The sequence below is a fragment of the Lissotriton vulgaris genome, chromosome 2_1, assembly GCF_964263255.1.
Source record: "Lissotriton vulgaris chromosome 2_1, aLisVul1.2, whole genome shotgun sequence".
Classification (NCBI taxonomy): Eukaryota; Metazoa; Chordata; class Amphibia; order Caudata; family Salamandridae; genus Lissotriton; species Lissotriton vulgaris.
Window position 1 is genome coordinate 657,543,107 of NC_141687.1, and position 24,131 is coordinate 657,567,237.

Genomic DNA, 24,131 nt, shown 5'->3' on the forward strand with positions numbered 1-24,131 from the left:
AGGGGAACTGGGTCTTTGGGGGAACCACTTTTGATCGTATCTAGCATGGTTAAGACCTCTTCGACCGTGACAGGTCCAAGAGAGTTTAAACCGGGTGTGGTAGGGTTTGGATTTACACTGTCTTTTTCGCTAATGTCAATAGGTGGCAGAGAAGCAAGGATTTTCTGGATCTTGTCGTCGAAGAATTTGGCCAACTTGCAGCATTTTTCTTCAGCTATTTTGGGGTCAGGTAGATTCTTGGGTGCGGGATCTGGGGTTTTGAGTAATTCTTTCAGGATAATGAATGTTTCCTTGCTCGAGCAGGAAGAGCTTACAATCCTTTCCTGATAGAAAATACTCTTAGTGTTGCGAAGAGCAGATTTATAGTTTTTTAGGGAGGCCCGGCAAGCATCTTTATTGATACTAGTTTTATCTTTCCTCCATGAGCGCTCAGTTCTTTTACATTCCTTCCGGAGGAGATTAAGCTCAGGAGTGTACCACGGAGCAGGGTTCACTCTTTTCGTTCTCCTCAGGATGGAGGTTTTGGGGAGAAGTGTGTCAAGTGATGTGGTGAGCCAGGAATTGAACTGATTGTCAGCGCTAGCTGGGTCCGAGCCGAGGGGAGAAAAACGTGGCCCTGAGATTAGCGGCCCATTCGTCTGGCCGGAGTTTGTGCCAGCGTCGGTCAGTAGTCCGTATTTTGGCCTGTTGAATAGGTGGAATAAAGAGGTTCCATACTATTGGTATTAAATAGTGGTCCGTCCAGGAAAGAGGAATGGGGATGCGGGTAATAAGGTCCGTAATGTTGGTGAACACTGGGTCCAGAAGGTGACCTTTATCATGGGTGGGCTCTAAGTTAACTAGGCGAAGGTCGAAGGACGTAAGATCCATTAGAAGTTCCCCTGCAACAGGGTCTTTGGGATCTGAGAGGTGAAGATTGAGATCTCCCAAAATAAGGAAGTTGGGAGAAGTGGTAGCTCTCTGCGTGACTGTATCGACAAGGGAGCTTGCGAAGATCCCTGGGGTTCCCGGCGGACGGTATATCAGCAACCCCGACACGGAGTGCGTAGGAGATATTTGCAAGGCGAAGTGGCAGCTCTCGCACTCTTCGACATTTGCATTACTGGCTCTGCATGCAAATTGTTCCCTGTAGATTATCGCCAGGCCGCCTCCTCTGCCGAGGGGTCTGTTTTGGGAGTGGATTTAATAGCCTGGGGGTAGAGCAATAATAATGTCTGAATCTGACCAGGGGGTGAGCCACGTTTCTGTAAGATACAGAACATCAAAACCATGATCTTGAATTAAGAGGGAGATTTCATGAGCGTGTCTGGGGAGGGACCGACAATTTAGTAGGCCCATCTGGAGGCCGTTATTGTTTAAGATGGTAGAGGCCGGATTACATAGAGTACAGTTACTGAAAGGTTTACCTTCCGGATGAATGTAGCTGCATTCAGGGTGTTTCAGCAAGTTAAATGCTTGGAGGTTGTCTCTCGAATAGATGAGTCGTTCATCATGGAAAATGGGCATATTGACTGGGCCTGGGTCCAGCCGGGCCCGGACGGGCTTGCCTTAGGCGCCCCTTCGAACGAGTGGGCGTGGCCAAAGACCGGCTCACTCGCAGCTGGCGTCTGATTAAATCTTATTTCCGCAGCAGCGTTTATCTCGGCTCGCGGATGTGTTTAGGAGAAGGCAAGTGCCCAGTGAGGTGCAGCAGAGACACGAAGTAACAAGAATAAAAATAAGCTTAATGTCAACAAAGTTTTAAAAATGGCGATTGCTTGAACAACAACACTCCCGGATGCTCCACATTTGTCTCCTTCCAGATGTGACCTGGCTGCATGCGCCTTATAGTTATATTTACCCAGATCCTCTTGTGTTTCCTAGTAAGCAGTCTGAGCCTTCGCCATCTGTGTCGGCGTTTCCAAACTGGTGTCCGTGGCTTTGGCCAGAGCTGCCAATTTACGCTCTGTCGCTTGCATGTTACGTTCTAGTGTTACGAGGACCCCTGCTATGTGCCGGATGCAGGCCCATCTAGTGATTACCTTGAAGGCGTCCCATTCTATCAACCTGGAGGCTGTCGTATGAGCGTTTTCGGAGAAATAGTTTTGTATGCAGTTGTTTTCCTGCTCCGAGCAGAACACTGGGTCCTCAAGGCAATCTCATGCTAGCCGCCAGGTTGGAATCGGGGGTAAGGGGGGTCTCCATCGGAGTGCCATAATATGTGCATCATGGTCAGATAGGACCTGTACTAGATATTCTGCCCGTTGGATCAGGGGGGTAAATGCTGGCGAGCATAGGAAGCATTCAGAACGTTCCTGAAGATCATGTGGGACGGAGTGAAATGAATGAAGTTTAGCTATCGAGTTTTGCCTTCTCCAGGCATCTAGTAGTGACATATGGTTTACCCAGGTGCCGACGTGCTTCACATGTGAGTTGGCCCGGAGGGGTGGGATCTATCCTTTGTTATGTTGTGCACGCAATTGTAATCCCCGCTCAGGATCCACGGATCCATGGCAATGTGGTGTACTGGGCTAGGAGAAGTGTAGCTCACCGGTTAGAGGAGGCAGACCTGGACGCAGAGGTCCGACCCGGGACCAGGGTTCAATTCCCGACGCGGCAGGGTCTTGAGCTAAAAAAAAATGTCCACGGACTCGATAATTCTCGCCTCGGTGCCCTCTCGAATCATGGGTTCACACTCTGCAACTCTGGGCAATAGCTTGCTTAATCTCCACTACGGCCCCACCGCGATGGGATGCCTGGCTTTCACCTTGGGGATTACTACAAAAAGAAGGGGGTTCCCCGGGGATACAAAATAGGAGGCAGGTAGGGGGGAAAATACCAGTACAAAAGAGGAGAGACCCTGCCGTGAATAAAGGGGCCCTATACTAGGGTCCTAAAAATTTAATTACCTTAATGGACCGGAGCGCGATGCCAAGAGATGCAATCACAACATTAGAATAGAGTCCGTTTTTCTATTTATTTATTTATTTTCTTTTTTATCTTTTTAAGTTCACACCGTGGTAGATTAATTTAGTCTTTGGTAAACATATTTAACACTTATATCAAACAAAATAACAATTCATAAAAAATTCATAACTCAATATGAAGTCCCACACAGAACCACTCATACCTCATCAATCTTCACTCAAGACACAATCATGCAACATCATTCATACTTTGTAACTCTAAAAAACAGATCATGGTACACAAATGCCTGAATAGAAGGTCAGATGGAAATACACTTTAAATATAGGAAAGCATTATCTGTAGGTAAAGAGGGGCCGATCCAAAAGATGACTAAGGATCACAGTCATCAACACCATAGACGCCTACGCGCGTTTCAGTGAAGCGGCCAGGTCAGGCCACACCTTCATCAGGGCCAAGAGGTACCGTGGGACAGGGGAACAACACTATGAAACCAGGAATCAAGATCTCAAAGATAGAGGCGCCTTGAGACCTTACGGTGAAAGGCGCTATATAAGAACGTATGATTTACGATGTATTTATTTAGGACGCTCAACAGGTAATCCCAGAATTTCCTTTGCTCGGTGTTTGGTCTGTAAATGCTGCCTATTTATATCGGTTGGCCATCTAAGAGTCCTTCTATAAGTGCATACCTCCCCAGCGCATCTATTTCCCTGCGGGTTTCCTGAAACGGGACTCCGGTCTGGAGCCAGATTAGCACTTCTCGGGCAGTGGCGCAAAAGGTACCCCGCCAGTGCCTGCGCAGTCTATCTAGTTCTCCTGTGGTAAATGTGTTTCTTGGAGTAATGCCTCCTGTGCTTGTTGGCGCTTAATGTAGGAATAGACAGCATGGTGTTCTTGCGCTGTGTGCATTCCTCGAACATTTAGGGTAAGGATATTAATATCTGCTGTGGGACTCATGAGGGGATCTTAGTGGTGATGGGGGGGATGGGAACTCTATAGGTATTGCTAAATGGATTTTGCCTGTACTCTATATGTAGCCTGTTATGATCAATGATTCCAGCCCACTTTGTGATAAGGGTCAGGGTGTCAGAGAGAAGGAATAAGAACTGCGGTGGGATGCAGTCCCAATACTGGGGACCTACCGCAACGGTCGACACGCCCAAACTTAACATGGTGCGTTTGCACTAGTGTATTGTGGGGGCGACCTGTATATGTACCTCACGTGTTGTAGAAGGCCCATGAGGGTCTGGTGGGGCCAAGTGCCCGGAGGGGCTGTGTTTCTATCTTTCTTGTTGTGTGCCATAGTTATCTAGGTTGACTTGAGGTTAGAAGAGGGCACGATAGGGAAATTGGTTGTAGTTGTCCTTCAGATAAGTGTGTCCGCAGTTTGAGGAGTCACCTGTGGTGGGGTTACTGAGTCTGCTCGGGAGGTGCTGTGTCACTAGGGTCTTCTTCAGATGTGAAGATGTGAAGACCTCTCCCACCGTCCAAGGTAAGGGAGGCCGGACCCAGGTCTGCTGCCGCCTGCAGGGACCTCCTGCGTTCTGTGAGTATTTTCTCCTGGTTGGAGGATCTTGTGATTGGGCCACTGGGCTGCGGTCTCGGGCGTCACTGGACTTTCTTTCCCTGGGGACGCCTGCTCTGAGGTTCCTGTACTCGTGCCTTTTGCTCTGGCTCTGTACATGATTGGTCTGGGTTGCTAAGTTCCAGCCAGTTGAAGGCCTCAGTCGGGTCTGTGAAGAAAGTGGTGACCCCCTCAGGTATTATCTTGAGGCTTGCCAGGAACAGTAGGGAGTATTGCAACTCCCCCTGGCAGAGGAGATGCTTTATCTCCAGGAAGGATGCCCGCTGATCTTGTACCACCAGGAATAGTCGGGGGGGGGGAGCATAACCTGTTTGTCCTCCACTCAAATAGGACCATGTTACCTGGTGGCATCTTTGCTAGGGGTTCCGGGGTTGTGAGGTTTTTTTTTCCCCATCTGCGACCTTGTATACTAGTCTTCTGTGGTTGTTTCTCAGGAGATTAAGGTCCAACTGCGTGACCTGGCTCCGGAGCTCCTGCAGGGCCTCTTGCTTTGTCTTTGCTAGGGGTAGCAGGGCAGAGAAGATTTTTTCCCCATCTGCAACCTTGTATGCCAGCTTTCCGTGGTCGCCTCTCAGGAGATTAAGGTTTGTGGACACTGCACCAAATCTGTCTTTCATGGTGACCCTGGAGTGTTCAAGAGAGGCCGCACCCTATCTAGTTTGTCAGACATAGAGAGGGCGGTTGAGACCTCCATATCTGTGTGCTGATCATTGGCGGTAGGGGGAGGGTGATGGGACAAAGGCGCAGTCTGTGGCCCCGTATTCAAGCGCAGTCTCCCCATGGTTTGCGAGAGAGTGGGCGTGGAGGACTTGTGTGTATTTGTACCTGCCTGTGACAATGGGTGCAACCCTTTCATCAGGGCGGGTCTCTTGCCTCGTTGCCTCTGCGTTCTAGGAGAGCGAGATCACCCATCGGTTGTTATTGTTGAATTCAGCAGGTTTTTCCCCTTTTCGTTATGCCTTTGATCAGGGTTATAAGGGACAGGCGTTGTTAGGTCCAGGAAATTTGCTTGCTCGTGTGAGATCGTGAGTTGTGGTGTCCTCCTGCAGTAAACTGCATTCCAGCGCGGAGCCACCCTCCCCCCGGCATACATCAATTGCAGTATCTTTATTTGGGGGTGGAATTCCCATTTCATGTGGCCCCTTCTTGGACTCCTTGCGATTTGCTGTGCTCCGCGGGGGGCGGGTTGTGACTCACATATGAGACGTTTGGTGTGTGGGGTTAGTAGGATCTATGTCTTCTGTACTCTGTTTCTGATGTGCAAGAAACTTGTTGTGGGATCGCCTGTGTGTCTGGATCCCCTCATGGAGGTGGGGGGGCCAGGCACAGGGGCCGGCGATGACTGTTGATCCAGCGCTGCTCTCAAACAACCCTCAAAACCATTGCTGAATACTCAGGAGCTATCACACTTCACTCGTCTGTGGGGCCCATAGCACCGCAAGTCACTCATTCACACAAATCACACTGCTCCTGTGATCAGCGAAAACCAGAGGACGAGCTGCAGGATAGCGCAGTACCCTACTTCATCTATTAGTTTAAATTCTATACATTCTATACATATGCAGTTCCTTGATTTCACCATGGTATTTAAATCTCATAAACCGCATTTAAGGCACCCCACTGTTTTGACCAATGATCAGCTAGTAAAATTTAGTTATGGACAACAAGACCCGCTTAATTCTCCATTTATTACATTTTTATTTCTCTTTAAGTCTTCTAGCATGACCTTTCGCTTAGAATTTTAATCCTTATTCAGAAAAATTTGTTTAAGCATTTCTCTGATCGCTTCACGTAAAAGGATAAAATAAGTTCAATTAATTTACTTTTATTAACAAAATAGTTCAGAAATGAGAAAATTCAAAGACATATTACCCATCTTCTTGGTCATAGAGGAAAGAACAGGATTAAACGACAAAGGGGCATATTACCAAGCAATAGCGATAATTAACGCTATTGCTTGGTTAGAGACAAAAATTTACTGCTGAGCTGCGGCGATTTTTACCGCAAATAAACCTTGGTATTACCAAGGTTTATCTCAAATGCGATAAAAATCGCCGCAATGCATGAATATCGCTGAAAAGTCAGCGATATTCATGCATTACCGAGCTAATGCTCTTAGCCATGTTATCCACCTCCCATTGGATAACATGGCTAAGAACTGCTCAGGGCAGGTGTTAGCTTTTGGAGATATTCGCGCTTAACGCGAATATCTCCAAAAGTTGGTAATATGAGATAGCGATGTTAGCGACTGTTTTCAGTCGCTAACATCTTGGCACGCCCACTTTGCATGTCATTAGTGATAAATATCACTGACATGCAAAGTGGGGCCCAAGATGGTCGCTATCTCCTACTAGCTGTCGCTAACTGGTGTTAGCGACAGCTAGGTAATAGGGAGATAATTTTATCTCCGCTTTCTTGGCTTTTAAAGCCAAAAAAGCGGAGATAACCCCCCTTGATAATATGCCCCCTGGTTCCCCAAAACAGCATCTCTATCTTCCTCCATGTTCACCTCCCATCAGGATTCCGTCCCCATCAAAAGTTAAAGTTAAGAAAAATTTCAAAGTCTTCGCACCCAGAAAATCGATCAGTCCGACAGTGTTGTGGTGCGAAAATAATTAAAAAGCTAGCTTTTTTCTCCCTTTCAAACAGCCTTTTTTTATACCCTTTTTCCCTAACTAGCTCACTAAAATTTGAAACTTTAGGGTCCACACTCTTTCCTCATTGGTCCATTCGAGGGGTGGTGAAGATCACCTCATCTCCTCATTGTCTGAATTTTGCAAAGTCAATTCCATAATTCTCATACGGTCATAATTGTTCATGTTAGCAACATTTCATTTCTGTCCTTATGTCAACCCTTCGGTCAACTTTCTCAGGCTCACAACTCCAGCATTCCATTTTGACACCATTCTGCTTCTCAGGCCACGCTGACCTTGGCATCAGTAACCCAGGCACAGATTGCTCGTACATCTCTCGAGTACAGTCGCACATGCGTAGAATTACACTTTCTCGGAGTCTCGCAAACCCTCCATATTTTATTAGGCCGCATGGGCCATGATGGGAACTATTATAGAAACAAACACAATTAAACGTTAGATTTCGAAGTAAAGCCCTTCCGTTTACCTCCCACCATTCTAAGTTTACCCTGTTATTGTTTACCTAGCCTTAAGCTATAAAGAGGCATTGTTTTCTTACCATTCTCCTTCGTTTTTGCCACATAAATACTTATAATAAGCATACATGCATAGCTTTGTTAAATTAGAAGCGTTATTGCACTATGTTAGTATGATGAATTTACATGATTAATGTATTACGATTTGCAACACAAGCAAATTAGTATCCCACGTGTACTTTTCTGTGTGCTTTCTTCTTCTGTTGGTTAGTTCCAAATCTACTCGATTAATACATATTATAGTTATGAGAAATTAACTTCACGAGGGGTATACAAAATGTTTTATCACAGCCTCGCTCCATCACAGTTCAGGCCCTAGGTGTTATCCCCCTGCTGGTTATATCCTATCTTCTGGGGGGGAGTCTTTATCATGTGTGCCCTGGCTTCGCCCCTCTTCACTCGTCCCCCTGTGAGCCCAAACTCCTGTGCCGATCCTTGGGGACTTGGGCTCACCTCAGTTGTGGCTATGTTTGCTGCCTCCACAAGCCCAATTGTCCGCTGCCTCCCGCGTGGTCCAGAGATGCGGGCTCATTACCCTACCGTCCTGGTCCTCTGCCCTGGCACAGCCTGGTCATGCAGGTGAGTGGCAATGTGTGTCATGGATGGGAGGCGCAACCGCAGTTTGGTTTCTATGGGTTTCCTGCTGCTCTTCACTGTGCTGCTTCACATCTCAGCTAGTCTCTGTCCTTTTGCGCAGCCACTCGGTTGCGGTGGCTGCGTACTCTCCTTCCGGGGCATCGTCTGGCCCGGTCCGTGGGTCCTGTTCTGGGTGGGGGCTGCTTGTACCTTTTCTAGGGTTCTCCGGTCTGGTGCAGTATTGTGCTTATTGCTTCAGGGAGTATCCACATCTGCTTCTGTGTCCACTCCAGCCGGTTGCCTCGGATCTTCGCCTCCTCTGTCGCGGCTGCTATTACTCGTCGGGTGCTGCCATGTTGAGCCCAGGCTCCTACTCACTGCCCTCCTTCACTCCCCCTATGGTTCAGATCCTGGCCTGCGGTCTGGTCACGGTCTGAGTCAGGGAGCTTTCTACTGCTGTTCTTCCCTCTTGTACGGCCCCACCATTGCGGATGGTTGAATCATGGCTGACTTGGCCACGCCCTCAACTGGAGCTCAATCTTATGGCCCATGGAATTGAACAGCAGGTCGATCTTATAACCCATGGAATCCACTTTTTTTCCTGAGTACAAGAGGGAGCAGGTCCAGTCCTTAGAGCTCCTCTCAGGTCACAGACATCAGGTTCAGTCATCTTCTGTTCTTCATCAGAACCGAAGAGTTCTGAAGTCGGTACTTGGAGATGCTACATTTATGCCTGGCATTAGTTAGTAGGTGAGAATGATTCTTCGGTACGCCCTAACCAATGAGATAAAAGTTCCCTCAACCAACCCTACACACAGAAAAGGTGGATTTCCTACAATAATAAATTGAAACAAAAATTAACCAACTTGTGAGTTTTGAAGTCTTATATAAAGAAGCTAATCTTGGAAGAAGTAATACGTTGAATAGTACCTCAGTTCTTTATTTCTAAAATAGTCCCTAGTGGGATAGTTGGAAAGCTGCTCTAGGCACTGGTTTCCGGTTGTACTACTGGGAATGTCATGTGATATATTTACCATGTGCCTCTTTTACCAGTGCAGAATTGGACATACTATACTGGTAAACACTGGGAAAATGTAGCCCACTGTGCAGTTTCACATTTTGCTTCTTTAATGCTTTTTCCTCTACAGAGAAAACATTTTACCCCGATGGAGAAAGTCTGTTCCCTCCACCTGTACCAATTTAGATGGGGATCTATACCCCTTCTCACCCAAGACAAGATGTTACTCCTGCCCTTTGTTGGTGTAGAACCCCAACTATTTCTAGGGTGGCCAAAAATCGGAACAGATCGTGAGCATTCAAAAACTTTCAAGGGAAACCATATCTTGATCTACCTGGGGGTCACTAAAGTGAATACTTGTGCACTTGTGGCATAAAATAGTACAGTATTATCCCTGCAGAAATCATATGAATTACTTACAGGCTGAAATGTCACAATTTTCAGCCATACAATATATGTTTACAGCTGAAAGGGCTTTGTAAATTAGAGCTCAAGACGTCCTGCTAAATATTTAGGATATTTTACATGCACACAGTTAGGCTAGTACTTTAGCAACTCACCACTCTCATAATTATGCTGATATACATCACATCATAAAGCACTATTGTGTTACTTATATTTAACACCTCGCTTTCATCTCTCATATAACTCATACCGTTCATATTGCTCCTTTCACTCCAAACATTCGAAGTACTTGTATCAATCTTCCCATTATTGCCACCGACACCAGTCAGTAGTATCACTCATGTTTAGGCTTTCATGTTTTCAGTGTCTGTTTTTGGTAAATTCTAGTGTTTTTTTTCAGTGTTTTCAAGTGATTTCAATACCTTTAAAAAACACAGCGATTCTCAGTGGTTACATATTTTCGTGCCATTAAAAACAGAAACAGTGTTTTTCCGGTGTTCATGGAATGTTTTGCTTTTATAATTGCTTGCTTTCTGCACTGATAGTACATGGTATATAGACAGAGTACGTAAAGTGTATATGAGGTCCAAATAGATTTTTGAAAATTAAACTTATTGTAGTACACCATACAATACTTCTTCAGTGAGTCTTTGGTCATGTGCACTCGCGCTTTCCTTCCCACATAAACTTCTGTGAAAAGGCCCTCTCAACATTGGCACTTGACACGGGCAACGCCAAAACAGCCAGTACACAATTTGTAAACTCTGGCTACTGATATAGCTTTCCAAGCCAATACTAGTATACTTGAAGATCGTGATTCTCAGGGCAGGTTCTGCAACATTTGCGTTGAGCTGGGCGCTTATTGAAGTGTTAAAAAATGAAGCAGCACTTTTGAAACTACGGAGGAAATTCTCTGTGGGTAAATGTGATGATGCATATTAGGGAAGATTCTTATGAAACCAGCCATTTTACCTATCAGTGAAAGAATCTAACGCAGTCAAAATATCAAATATGGTTTTGATATTCCCTGATTCTCTACAGTTTATATACAATAATTCAACAAGACCTAAAACTTGCTTCTAACAAAACTGAAAAAAGCAAAAGAAAGAATAACATATTTTAGTGGCATCCCTAAACAACAAAACTCAAGCAGTATAACAAAGTTACATTGTATTGGCCCATTCATACACACGTCATTTACAACATTGACACTGCTCACATTACACACACCTCTCATTCTGCTCATCCTGCTTACATCATTCACACCTAACACCACTTTCATATTGCAAATCTTTTACATCACTCGTATCTCTTGCATAACTCATGCTTCTTGTATCACTTACATTACTGCCATCATGCGTATCACATATGTCTTACACTTCTCACTTGTTCACATTACCTGCTCTTTGAAACCTGAGTTCAGTACATCTTTGTGTGCTGTAGCATGTGTGTGTCTGAATGTCCAATTCTGTATAGCCTGCCCAGTTTTTGTGTGTTTCTCCAAACTCTACTGCAACATGCACCCCCTCCCCCGGACAGATTTAAAAAAAGCCACTTAAAAGGACAATGCACCTCTTGAATTTTCTAATTTCCCACAGCTAACAACACACCTTTTCTGAGGTATTTAAGCCATCATTTACAATCAGTGTTTTATCTTCATTTGTAGGGGGCAATGACATTACATTGGACATTACATTAGATATGTTTCTGGAACCCCCATCTGATATCCCAGGAGGAGGAGGGAGACCAATTCAAGGGTGAATACTTTTAAGTGTATGCATGAAGATGGGTTTACAGCACCTCTTCAGTGCTTCTGTTGTCTTTCCCAGGTCTTTTCATGCCAGGATGTGCAATGCTGACCATTATATTTCTAACATAACATGTTTATTTGTAGAACGCATGGTCACAGATAAATATATATAGTGCTTTTAAAAAAGAACCTTCTATATTTTAATGATAAAGTGATCAATATCTTAACAATAGACAAATGAAGCATATCTAAATCCTTCAAACTCATCCCAATCATTACACATTAGATGAATCCCACATCATGACAGGAAAATAATTCCGGAAAGAATGCTGTAAATACACATTTGCCCATCACTAGCTAGGAATCTTGAAAGGCTGTCATTCCCACCATGCTCCTGGTTTTTCCTTTATCAGAGATGAGGGTTTGGGTTAAAGTGTATGAACTTTTTTTGTGGCTTCTGCATGACTCTGAGTGATAGAATCTTGTGACTTCCATGAATCGGAGAAATGGAAGCTTGTGGCTTCCATTTTGGGTACCATTGGCCTGGCATTTTGCACAGGATGTTTTCCCAGACATTGTAAGTGTATTTCTGATAAAGCTGGATGCAGAGACCTAAAAACTGAAGCAAGGGAAGAGGAGACTTTTGGCTAAAGTGCTCGAGCGCCATGTCGCCTGCACTTTGAGCTCTTTTGTGGAGACGCATGGGGTCTTAGCCCCCCGCCAGGCCGGTTTCCGCCCCGCTCACTCTACGGAGTCCGTAGTACTTTCGGTCCTTGACAACCTCAGGGAGGGAATGGATACCAACCAGACCCAGGCCCTGGTCCTCCTCGATCTCTCAGCCGCCTTTGACACGGTTGATCACACCATCTTACTTTCCCGTGTCAAGGCGGCGGGGATCGGGGGTACCGCCCTGGTATGGTTGTCCTCCTTCCTGAGGGACCGCACCCAGGCGGTTCGCCTGGGTGACTTTTCTGCGGACTTCCGGAAAGTTCAGTGCGGGGTCCCCCAAGGTTCCTCCCTTTCACCCCTTTTGTTTAACCTTTACATCGCCCCTCTTATTTTCTCACTGCAGCAGATGAAGGTCACCGTATATAATTATGCGGACGACCTCCAACTTGTCTTTAAGCTGTCTTCTTCCCCTTCTTCTGTCTCTAATTTTCAATCTACTATGATTCACATCCGAGACTGGATGAACCACAACCATCTGAAACTCAACCCAGACAAGACTGAGCTGGTGTTGACGGGTGGTTCATCCAGTCCCTGGTCTTCTTTGTTTTGGCCCCCTTACCTAGGCTCTCCACCTGTCCCCTCTACCTCAGTAAAAACATTAGGCATCAAACTCAATTCCCAGCTCACCCTTCACTCCCAGGTTAGTTCTGTGGTGTCCTCTTCCTTTCTTTCACTGCGCACTATACGCAAGGTGTCCCGTTTCTTTTCTTTTGACGCTTTGAAATTGATTACCCTGGCAATGGTCATCTCCCGCCTGGATTACGGCAACGCCCTATATGCAAGTATACCTGCATATAGTCTAAGGCGGTTGCAGCAGATTCAGAACCAAGCGGCGCGCCTGGTGTTTAAATTGGCAAAGTCCCACCATGTCACCCCCCTCCTCCAATCTCTGCATTGGCTCCCAGTCCGCGAACGTGTCCAGTTCAAGCTTGCCTCCATCACCTTCCAAGCACGACTGGGCACGGCACCGGCTTTTATCTCTTCTGAGATCATTCCCTATGTTCCTACCAGGGAACTACGTTCATCCACCCAATCCCTTCTCACAGTCCAGCGGTTCCGGAGGAAGAAATGGGGAGGATCGAAATTTGCGACCCTTGCCCCACTCTTTTGGAACTCCCTGCCTCCAGAGCTCAGAGCCTCAATTCACTATCTGCAATTCAGGAAACAGCTCAAAGCTCATTTGTTCACCAAAGTCTTCAATTAGTCCTCCTGCAGCTCGTATTCCTCTAGTTTAGTTTTTGCCATTTCTGCCCTGTTATCGGCAAGTTGCAACGCCATGAAACCGCTGGTGAACGTGCGCTATATAAATAATTTTAAATTCAAATTAAATTCAAATTCCTTTAGAAATTCAGTTGGAACTTTTACTGAGCAGTGGATGCTGATTAGTCTTCCTGAAGCTTTTTGGATGATGCTCACGAAAGGTGGGGCTGCAAACTGTTTTGCAGCGTGAAGGGAACTCTATAAGAGAAAGCACAACTTTTTGTCTTTCCCTGATTACAGTTTTCAGTTGGCTGATGAGTCTGCTGCAGAAACCTCACAACTCTTAGTAACTCTGGTGTAGATTCCCCAGGCCTTGGTCAATGCTGATGTGAGAAGCATCACTGTACATAAAGACTGTACATGGAATCCAGCATTAAAGACATGTGGAAAGAGAACCACCCCAATCCGCTGCTGAAAGCACGGACGGTGGCTATTCATCTCTTGTCTGCTTTGACTGTATAAAAGTGGGTTCCACCGCTCTGCTTATCCAGTTCCAAGTTCTCTATAACCAAATAAGGGAGTGCTCCAAAGACTACTCCTAGAACTGCTGGCGCCTAACTGACAGCCAGCTTTTCAGAGGTAAAGGGACACCACCTGAGTCTACCCCTGGCAAGTAAAGCTGTTCATCTGAAATGAAGCACTGAGAAGCCAGTCTTCCGGCTGATCAGAGGAACGAACTTGCTAAACCTTCAGGAGGAGAGACTTTCCAGGAGGAGCAAGCTGCAGCATGGTCCCTGGGTAGGTGCGGTCTGCCAGAAAAGGAGGTCTGGAGAGAGTGTTCTTTTTACCCCAGTGTAGAGGGTAACAGACTCTCTACCCATGGCTCATAGTGGGAACCATAAAACGCAACCAAAAGATAGCTGAAGTCCATTCTGGATTGTGATTCAAGCCAGTGAGGAATGTGCCACCCTTAGGCCAGTAGTATATTGGTATATACCTTGCCATTTTAAACAGACAAAATCACAGATTGACCTTAGCACAGTGCCAGAAGTCACGGCATGAATCAAACCACCTTGCCCGAGAGAAGTGGCATGAGTGGCAGTGTTGCCCAACTGAGATTGGCCTATGCATGGCCGCACCACTCTTGAAGACTGGCGTGTGCGTGGCTGAGATGAGATCGGCTGGAGCAGGGTCACACTAATCGCACAGCACCTGCCCGCCTGTTCCGTGTGTAATCAATACTTCTTTGGTGACCACTGTCCTGTATGTGTGACATAGCTTTCAGAGACATGAAGCAGCAATTTCATCGAAGACAAGTCTGCTAGGAGGGTGCCTGCAGCCACAGATGAAAACCTGGCAGAGGTACCTATTTGCAGTACTCCAGAAGCAAGAGAGAAGTAGCAAGGAGCTGAAGTTGGACCGCAGCCCGATTGCACCAAATCCAACATGTACTGAGCATACAAGCATCACCCTGTGGGAGACTGTAAATGGAACTGTTAAAGACTGAACACACTTTACTAAAAAAAGAGGTGGCCTGCACTTGACCCTAATCATGGTGTTACTTTGACCCTGGGGTGAGGACCAGGGGGACCACCTAAGTCTGAAGAGGTACCAGGAGAAAGCAACAGGTGGAGGCACCATCCAAATTTAGGGCTCAGGACACTAATTTGTGTGTTGCCTGTGTTATGAGTGTAGTGTTTAGTTATAGTGTAATTTTTAAAGTATTTAAATATCTTCTTGAAATTAAATACTGGATTAGGCAATCAGCTTGAGCATTTCCAGACTACCTCCTTGGCGTGGTAGCAGGGCGCAGGGCAAAAGCAGCGGATGCCACGATTGAGACGCTGCTTTTGCCCTGCCCTGCCCCCGGCTACCACGCCGACAGGCAGCCCCCAAGTGCCATTATGCACTAATGACTCCGAGCCGCATCTAATCGGTTCTCGGCATCAGAGGCTTCTAATATTAGGCATAAGAATTATGTCCTGATTATGATCTGTGTATCTAGTTAACAGATCGAAAAGACGTCGACTCAAATGACACCTTATACGAAATTGCACTGTTATAAATTGTTGTAAAGGTGTAGACTATGTTATGACGTACTATGACATTGTGTAAACTCTAGTACTTCGAACCTCACGCTTGTGCCTACAAGCCTTCTTGTTTCTTCGTCATTAGTGTGTGTCAGTTGCACATGTGTAAGTTCGGTACAGGCTTGTGCCCCACATTGTGTACTGTTGTAAAATATTCTGTTCTACCTTTCAGAAGTAAAAATATTAAACCACTGTCCGGCTGGACAAGTCTATAATTCAATATAGCTAAGATTGTGTCTATATTCATTCCTCATGTATTCCCTTGAGATGGGACCACTGTTGTTTGAATATAATTATTTACCTAGACAATATTTTAATAATGGGTCAGTCCAGGGAGCTGGTCTCCTATCATACTGATCTAACTACTCAACTGGGCTTTGTAGGAAACCAAAAAAAGTCTTGCCTGGTTCCAAGTCAGGAAACACAGTTTTTAGGCTTTGTGGTATCAGAGTTCCGGCATAATTGAAGTTAGCTGGGGAATAACTAAGGAAGCTATGCAGGGAGCTAAGTATGAAGCTAAGGAAAAGGGAATTTCCCCTAGTGGTTTTGGCACAGATTCTGGGCCTGTTGTCTTCTACGATCCAGGCAATATTCCCTGGCCCGTTTTACTGCTGGGCCCCCCAAAGACTCAAAGCGAAAAGCTTTCGAACCAATCAGACATATTCCCAAATGTTGTCCTTCGATCACAGGGGTGTGGAATTTAATAAAATATCTACTTGTCCATGGGGCAAGTTGCTTCATAAATCTACTTGTCCTGTACAAAATCTACTTGTCTCTTTTGTGCCATGTAATGCAGTAACAAATTATGGAAGCAATCTCATTATATAAGGGCTCCAAAATAGCCTCTCTGATTATGCCAGGGCTCCTTCCATAGTAGGTTTTGAATACTAGCAATGCCCTTATTTTGCCACGTTTCCGCAGATCTACATACTGGCGCTGAAGGTAAGCATCAGTTCTAGGGTTGGAGTGCCCTTTTGAATCTATGCAAACGTACTAACTAGCATCTTTTAAGCGTTTTCACAAACATTTCTCTAATCTTTTCTCATCCAGGGTAAGGAAAAAAGTGGTTGGAGGTAATGTGAATTTGCAAACACCCAGATCTACATACTGGCGCTGAAGGTAAGCATCAGTTCTAGGGTTGGAGTGCCCTTTTGAATCTATGCAAACGTACTAACTAGCATCTTTTAAGCGTTTTCACAAACATTTCTCTAATCTTTTCTCATCCAGGGTAAGGAAAAAAGTGGTTGGAGGTAATGTGAATTTGCAAACACCCAGATTTTCCCATGAGCAAATCTACACCTGCATATGTGCTCATGCAAAAATGCAGTTCACAAATCTTTTCTAGGAGTACTATTACTTGTCCCACTTATGTAAAGTATTGTGAATTCACGAAAGTCGATTAGCTGCACTTATTTCAAGGACGTGAGTGCACTTTTGAGCCTTAATTTAATAATTGGGCTCCTAATTAGGTCTGGTGTTAACCATGACATTTTGTGTTTATTAAAATGTTGTCTCTGTCTGTCGGCTAGCTTCACTGTGAGTGACAGCATTCTGTTCTTTCACAAGGAGCATAACCAACACAGTCTTTCTGTTCAGTACCAGTAACTACTGTGGCAATGTGTGCTTTTTGAGATCAAAACAATTTTTGCTTTTGCCAATGTTTCTAATAATGATGAGGGCCCGGCAACTCCAACACCAACAAGGTTTTACAAAAAACAATCCAAAACAAGTTGCGCATTGACAAAACCAAAAGGCTGACCGACAATTTCAGACCTATTGGCTTTACCAATGCTAGTATATTTTGGTTTCCCATAATCCTAATAAAACTGGTTACACTGATTTTTCCATTATGAATATTTTGGGGAAATGCTAGCATACATCAACACATTTGACTAAATGATGCTGCAAGAAAACAGTACCTAAACTGTTACAGTAGTTTAGTGAAATGTTTTGCTCCTTTTTTTTTTTTTTGAACATTTGTTTTTTAAAACAAAGAATAATCCATCTCGCTTTTAAGCTTCTGCATATATTTGCATCTAATCAGAGAGCATTCTGGGAGCAGTAAGCATAGCCTCATATTGCTAAATATTGAAAACCTGTATACAAATTTTCATACTGGACCCACTGTCAGTATTACAGTCTGGGCTTACAACATGTACTTAGATCGCTCATCTAATAATAAAGCTTTGCATTAATAAAAATAAAAATACAAGTTTGAACAGCGTTAACAAATGGACAGAAATAGTACCTTAACTGCTGGCAATGTCTTTCCCTGTTCCATAATGTGGTACTGTAAACCAGCAGCCAAATGGTTTGTGCGGTAGGGGGTTGGACCTACGCGTCCCAAGGACAAAATACAATTGTACACTTGTTGCCCCTGACCCCAAACAATATGTCCCCGGCGTCTGGCTATAGGAATTCCACATCCCTGGATCAGGAGTCAAGGAAAGAACTGCTGCGGTGGCTCAGGAACGCATAAGCATGTAATGGCAGAGGCAGTCCCTTCACGTGACCTAAGAGACAAAGCCAAGGCTGCATTGACCTGGCACGCACCTCTTCTCATGCAGCCGACCTCGAGAGCCTGTTGCTTGCGGAGGCCATTAAAGTAAACCGACAAACCAATGGCCCTGGCCTCTATGTAAGTAAACAAATAAAATGATTTTCCGTGCAACTGCGTCCCGGTCAAAAACTATACGCTGCAGTCGCACACTAATAAAATGACTCAAAGCTTTCCTGTATGAAAATATCACCAAAAATAACAAACCTCTTCCAAACAAAACCTTTCACTCAACAACTTTACAACCAGATTTACAAATGACTAATTTTGAAGAAAAGTAATACATTCCATACAATTCCTCATTGATTTCCTCACACTCTCAACACAGTTACTTATCTGCAGGAGCAGCAGCAAAAAAAGAAGGCTGTGTGTCCGGTGTTCTGTGGTTTTATTTAGTTCTAAAGTTCTGTATTCTTTAAAGGAGCTGCTGGAGTGTTTGCAATAAAGGATGTTGCAAAATGTTAGACTCCGGGTCTTGCCATAAAACCTACATTCTTATTTCACTAAAACCAGTCATTCCAAGTTGTCCAATCTTTGTGGCCATGCTAGTATATTCAGTCCTGAATTCTATATACCTTGTTTTTTCCCCTTCAATTTCAGTGATCCCCAGTCAACCATTTTCAGTAATTTCCCTGTTATTTGCTAGGTTCAGCCACACTCTTCCTTATTTGTTAGATTGTCAGGTCTGTGGTTTCACAGAAATTCAAGATTCTTACTTCACTAAACCCAATCCTTTCAAGTTGTCCAATCACTGTGGATTACAGTGGCCATGCTGGTGTTTTCAGTCCTGAATTCCATATATTGTGTTATTTCCAATTTCAGTATGTACTACTACATTGTTAAAATATGTTTCAATCTGAGACTGCATGAAACAAAATAGTGCTATGTCTGCTTCTAGGAGATTGGTATTGGATTTCACTTTGGTCATTATTCTAGAATTTATATTGGAAATGATTTAGGCCCAATTGTATCAAGATTGGTCACAAAAGGATTTTTCAAATTACACACCAACTTGGTCAATGAGGGTGCATCGCAAAATAGCCTGTAAATGGGTTGCAGAATGACCTATCTAATGAATATTAAAGAGTCTGATCACTATTTGTGGCCCCCTGTGTTTGGCTAAAATCAAAGGGATGGTGGCCTCCAAGGAACTGCAGACCACTGCCCCTGTATTTGCATTATGAAGCAAGACACTTTTTTGTGCAATGCAACTTGTTATCCTTAAATGAACCAGTGCTGTGTAAAGCAACTTGTGATCCTTAAATGAACCAGTGCCCACTCCCAACTGAGGCTGCTAATACCATTCACAAAGAGAAAGGCGTTCTAGTGGGAATTGGTGGAAGTCATTTGAGGTTTAGGTTACTGAGCAATGGTTTGCGACCGCATTTGCAGTTGCAAGCCATAAGTCCTAAAAGATTGTTCAACTCGCAAAATGTCTTTAGTACATACAAAAATCCCTTTTGTGTTCACAAATCTGTGATGTAGTGAATCACAAGGTTTGCAAATTGCTAAGGGCTTTGTACATCTGGCCCATAGTTCTTTACTCAAAATATTGATCTGGGGTTTCACTGGACTTTGTACTACTGTCCTTTCTTTTTCTGTGCCTGGTTTACTATTTCTTTTTTATGGTTCCAGGTTTTTTGTTTAAAGCTGCAGTAATCAATACAAATGAGTTATCCTTTTAAGTGCCTGGGTCTTGATCACTATTCATATTTGCTTTCTCCTTGAATTTTTTGTAAGTTTCTTCTTCAGTAAGAATACCTTCTTCTGAGCTATTGTTATTTGTTTTGTTAGTAATGTGTTTTGACATACCTAGCCTTGTGTAAACTCTGTGTAGTTTGTTTTAGCCCTCTTAAATGGCCTTATTTTTCTTTCTTTTTTGAATACTTGTCTTTCAATATTTTGCCCCACACCGTTTTTTTTTTTTAAAGATCTTTTTGGATCTGTACTATTTATTTTTTCTATAGTTGCTAGCTGGTCACTAATCATTAATATCAAGTTCAACAAACATTTGTTGAGTATCCTATACCAGTATTTGGCATATTTTTTACATAAAGTGCTATATGAAGATCCCATTGTCGTCTCCTTACTTTAGAATATAAGTTGTTGCATGAAGGCACTGATTCAACTTCTGTCTCATTAAGTGTTCCAGTTGTCTAATGTTCTTGTTGATATTCCCAGTTAAAGTAGCTTAGTGCATCATCTACTTAAATAGATAATACATTTTCTTGGTTTCTTCTTGTGTCAAATCTAATGTCTGCCCGATTTACTGTTTGAAGTGAAATCTTTTTGAAGAACATATTTTGAGTTTTGGTGCAATGGGGCCCAATAGCCAGGCGTCGGTATACATTTCCCAAGGTGGATATCCGTAGTTTATTGTAAATTATGTTTCTACACTTATCTCATTTCAGCATGCTCTGGGGCTGTACCCGCTGGCCACAGATGTGTGAAGCTTAACTGCATACTGTCATCATGCATGAAGGAAGTTCTCCTCACTCCACAAGCTCAAACATTCAATGCATTTATGTAATAAAGAAGTTCCATGCGTAGAGGTGATGAAGTAGACATAGCTGAATAGTGTCTTCGTAAGATATTTATTAAGTAAATAACAACAATGGTAGCAGCCTGCCTGCTGCTCAGCCCATCATCCAACTGTCAACACTCACACCAGGCACCCAAGCATTCCACTCCTGTCCATCACACCAACATTCGATACAGAACAGTCGAACTGGCTGAGCAGCTAGGAACCAGGTAACAGGGAACATTATAAGCACAACCGGAAGATACTACAAATTACCTTTAGTCTTCTTTCATACATCTATCTCTTTCATCCGTCCTCTTTTAACACCCGTTAATGGTTTCTTGCTTTAAGAATGTGTTCTCTTTGTTGCTGAATTAACCTCTACTTCCACATTGAGGGCTCACTGGACAGTTATTAGTGTTTCATAATTCGTTGGTCACTCTATGTGAGGCAGAGCTGTTAGTTCCTTGGCTTCTAAAGAACTTATCTTGGTCTTAACCTGTAACTTGTTCTTTCTCTTCCCAACAGTGCGGAAGGCTTTACAGTCTGATATTTTTGGGCCTTTAGCTTCTGTATATTTGATGTTTCTGGCCATGAAAGTGGCTTTTTTAGTGTAGTCCCTTCTGCACACAGAATTGGGTGCTCTTCTCTCTGACTTCCCACTTGTTTAAAGTAAAAGATGGGATAGTTTAGTGCCTTGACCCGATTATCCTTCTAAAAGTTGCTTCTGCATGGGTAGAGCAGAACAGATTATATTGCAAATGTTTCCTCCTTTTGCCTCCTCAGTTGAATTGCTATGGGATATCTTAGAGGTCAGAAGGATTTCTTTGATATGCTTGAACAGGTCTAGATCTTGTTTAACGGGTAATTTGTTTTTACCTTTGGGGTAGGATGGCAGAGGCAGAAAGCTTCTTTTTGATGACCATCAGTTAGTTGGAGCTTTATTCTGCTATGAACAAGATTTCTGTCACAGCTGTGGTTCATTTCATGCTTGAGCCAATGATCAGGGTTGCCTTTTGCTAAAATGTTCACATTTGCTACTCCGAGATTTGGAGTGTAATGGGAACAAATTTGCTGAATGGATTGTCATTTTCCTCCATTAAAATGTTGCTTTTCAATAAAGTAACTATGTGCTGTATTACTTGGCTTTGTCTACAAAGGTTTATTTATGGTGTTGAAGGCCAGATTGGTATTGGTATTCCTCTTTGTAGTAACTGGGACGAAGCATATAGAGGTAATGTCCCAATTACTTAACAATATAATTCATTACTTCTAGTTCTACTTGTCCTCCCCAAAGTCATTACAACCCACTCGCCCTCTTTGAATAGTCCAGCATGAGACTTAGGCTTGGTATGTCAGGAGGATGATGGGAAAAGCAGTTCTTTTATGCAATTCAGCAGGATGGATGTGTTTAATACTCAAAGCATTCTTTCTAGTGCTTAATCTGAGCCGGTAGTTGGCAGTGGGGACCACCTGCTCTTACTTTTCCTCATCTGACATTTCCCAAGAGCAAGAAAGAGGAAAACCGGAGGAAGAAAATAAAACCTGTCATAAAGGGCATAGGAACCTCCAAGAGTGAAATAAAGCACTAAGGAGTTCCAGACTATAAAGCTGCGGTATTCGTCGTGAAGCATTTAATACCTGCAGCCACTGGCTTCTGAGCAGAGCTTTGGGCACCGCCACTAATTTATTTAACAAATTAAGCACTGATCCTTTCCAAAGTTTTTTTTCCTGTCTTGAGGTGGATTAATTTCATAAGCAATGCCATGGATGAGTAGGAGAAGGAGTAACGCAGATTACTACTAAGTAATCAGGACATTCCTGCTCGAATTCACCCAGTCACATTAACCTACCGATCAGTACCTACATTCATTGACTCACCCATTCAAACAACCACACACAGTCACCAATTATATTATCAATTACTTGCTCTTATATAACTCCATAACTGTTGGCTTTGGCAGTGCTATATTGTTAGATTTGTTGGAAATATTTTGCACATGCAAAGCTGGAAAACAGGATGATCCATGAAAACTAATACAAAAACAACACCAAATATAGAAAGAGAATATCTTCGTGTTCAAGCCATGAAATGTTACAAAGTACAGTGACCTATCAGGAAAAGGATGAAAACGCAGTCTGTATAAAAAATTGTAAGACGCAAAACATTATATCAAAGATATTATATATTTCTCACTGTGTTGTGGCAAACGGCACCCGATTCTTGTACTCTTTCTTTTGGTCCACAAACGCTGAGGTACATGTTTACCTGTCTCAAGCATTCAAGTTCATCCATGTAGGCTCTGAGCACCCCCGCTCTTTCTAATCAGTATAGCAAACTCGGAGAGGATGTCTCGCACTGCAGACTCTGGAAATCTCGTCATTACATGATTTAATTGAGCTAAATAGACTTCCTCTCAACTATTTAACACGTTTTAACCTGCAAATTATCACCTCTTGTTCATACAGATTATCTTCTCATCTGTGAGTCAATTAACTGGTTGAAATGAATGTGCTTTTTGTTGGCGAATTGCATTATAGTGCATAAACCCTAATAGCATATCTGATCGTGTAACTTTTGTCCGTGATTCATTCTAAAACCAAAAATATTGACGTTAATGTGACGTTTCTATTCTTGTTTTTCTTGAAAAGCTTAAGCATTTTGGCTGGCATCATTAAAATGTAGTCCTTTATTTGAGCAGTATGTTAAAGAATGTGCAAATGTTATGCTGCCAAATGAAGAGTCCTAGTGTGGTACACAATTCGTATATACCGTAACTTTTTGTTTACATTTAACCAGACATAAATAAAACCGTTTTGTGGCATTAGTATGCACACATTACATCATTGCAATACAACAGGTACGTTTTTTTTTTTTTACAATAAAAACGAACTTTTAGTACTACAAGCCTGACACAAAGGTACACTAGTAATGAAACCCGTCTGATAGGTTTCCTTCCCATCCCCTCGTAGCCCTCTTAACAACCCCATCGGTATTAAAGCATTTAAATTGGTTTGATCAACTTAATATAACAAAGTTCCTCAGCATGCATATGCATAAACTAATAGAAAGCTCGTTTTGACATTGACAGCATAAAATTGTTGCAATTTACTGACATGAACTTGGCTTACCGTGATCAGTCTTCAGTAGCCAAAGCAAAAGTTTCTCCAGTGTCACGAGTATCTTACACGTGTGTCTATTAAAGATGTTCAAATATTGTACATGATATTCAAACTGGTCATCACACTTTCAGTTGGCTATATATAACCACTTTTGTGATCACATGACTAGAAATTCATTGAAGACCCCAGTAATATTAAATTTTCGGCATCTAAGAGTAACTTCAGGCTATCCTACCTTGCAAAGAATACAGTCCCTCAGGGGCTTTTGATCGTGCTAGCCACGGATGCTAAATGCAGTTTCAGAACTGTGGGAAATGGTAACGGTCAAACGTATCTTTGCCATAGCTTGCTGTTGTGCAAGCAGTACATACTGGAACTAAATAAAGTTGATGTACACATCTTGGAGCCACAGCATTTTGCAACCAGAGCTTCTTCATAGATCCAAGACGTGTATCTTAGGCGAGTGAATGTAGCACCAGTTCTTGATAATATATAGATATT

The 24,131-nt window shown here is 43.4% G+C and overlaps 1 protein-coding gene across 3 annotated transcripts in view; it reads left to right on the forward strand.

Annotated features, from left to right (window-relative positions):
• The window catches only part of DNAJC24 (DnaJ heat shock protein family (Hsp40) member C24), a 369,076-nt gene that overhangs the window by 21,430 nt on the left and 323,515 nt on the right, over positions 1 to 24,131 (forward strand). The window contains exon 3 of one of the 3 annotated variants that reach the window (XM_086955819.1): positions 16,480 to 16,548. The exons of the other annotated variants lie outside the window; for them this stretch is intronic. The gene's annotated coding sequence lies outside the window, so the exon portion shown is untranslated. The remainder of the gene's footprint in view (positions 1 to 16,479; positions 16,549 to 24,131) is intronic. 3 annotated transcript variants of the gene reach the window in all.